Source organism: Ciona intestinalis, unplaced genomic scaffold (genome assembly GCF_000224145.3).
Source record: "Ciona intestinalis unplaced genomic scaffold, KH HT000744.1, whole genome shotgun sequence".
Lineage (NCBI taxonomy): Eukaryota > Metazoa > Chordata > Ascidiacea > Phlebobranchia > Cionidae > Ciona > Ciona intestinalis.
This window is the reverse complement of record NW_004191065.1, coordinates 1,626-3,008: the sequence shown is the minus strand read 5'-3', so window position 1 is coordinate 3,008 and position 1,383 is coordinate 1,626. Positions and strand designations below refer to the sequence as shown.

The 1,383-nt window shown below is 32.9% G+C and overlaps 1 long non-coding RNA gene across 1 annotated transcript; it reads right to left on the bottom strand.

The window, feature by feature from the left end:
• Nucleotides 1-192: 192 nt before the first annotated feature.
• LOC113475521 lies at nucleotides 193-1,173 on the bottom strand. Its single transcript, XR_003397265.1, has 2 exons — nucleotides 1,097-1,173; nucleotides 193-624 (listed from the first exon to the last, which is right to left on the bottom strand). It is a non-coding gene; the product is annotated as an uncharacterized LOC113475521 (long non-coding RNA).
• Between the last annotated feature and the right edge of the window lie 210 nt (nucleotides 1,174-1,383).

Sequence of the window (1,383 nt, the reverse complement as noted above, 5' to 3'; positions counted from 1 at the left end):
CAGGTGACTCTAAGGATCCCTTGGTAGCATTTGGTATATTCAGTCAGGGTGTCTATAGCTAGCAGCTATCTTTGAATATTTTGTAAATGGTCATAACAAATAACTTGCTGAAGCATTATTGCAAAGATTTATTTTTTTTGGAGAAACATAAGAAAAAACACTGATCAAATATTTTGCAGGTTGGGTATGGTGTGAATGTGATATGGCAATGAAAAGCGATAAAACAAATTAAGGTGATAACACTTCTTACGGCACGGAAAAAGCTTGGACATCTGTGAACAACTACTTTGAAACAAAGATTTTGCAAAATTGTGACCATACTTTTACTTCCATTATTATTATATTCCTGGACCTGGTCATAAAAAATGTAAAAATATAAACCCAGGTCACTTGATCTGGTACTTATTAGTGGTTTCTATTTTATAAAGTGAATACAATTTGGTTTCTATTTTATAAAGTGAATACAATTTGTAAGTGAATAGTTCGAAATTAAATTTGGATGATATAAAGCACTGGGTTTAAATTCCATTGATCCAATAAAATTACTGTGTGATGAGTAATTCTTGCTGGTGCAAGCTGTACCGCTGGATGGCTTTATTGATTCCTCAATGTATTCTAGTGTCTCTGAAAAAGTAAACCAGTACAGAAAAGATTATAAAATGAGATTCAAATTTATATTATTTTTCATTCATCAATAGCACTGCTTTGTATATCTGTTGGCTAAAATTTCACTGCCTGTTGGTACTGTATAACATCTATCACTTTAATATGCAGCTGTGCAGCCCAAATGCAGAGGCATGCCTAGTGATTCTCTCCAGCTTGTATACAAAAAATGAGGATATTCCCTATATAACTTATAAGCGATATTCTTGTATGTAATGACTATCTGCTATAAATTATCTTGTCTATATGCTATTAAGTTTTCTGGGATTGCCTTATCTTTCCCTCTTCCTTAATTAGCCATGAATGCCCACGATTAAAACTCTAAATGTTACTAAAACTATTCTAAAGGTAACCAAACAAAGGTCTATACCCGCGAAATGTAAAACTCAGTAACATACATCTCACAAAATTAGACACATAGGTAAAAGCATACCGTATTGGCACATACGATCATCAGCGTTAATACTACAGATATTTGCCCGAGCACGGATTCAGTCAAGCGTGACCTGTATAAACCGGTTATTTGGAGATATATTTAAATATATGCTATATTAGTTGATAAAATTTGCACAAAATGTGGAAAACATTATTGCAAATGATATGAAATCAATGTCTGATTGTATAATGCATAAATTAATCTGTAAACGCCGAAAGTTGTTTGTCACGTGGTCTTCAGTTTCCTATCTATATGTTTAGGTATCTATGATTGAACGAGATGGA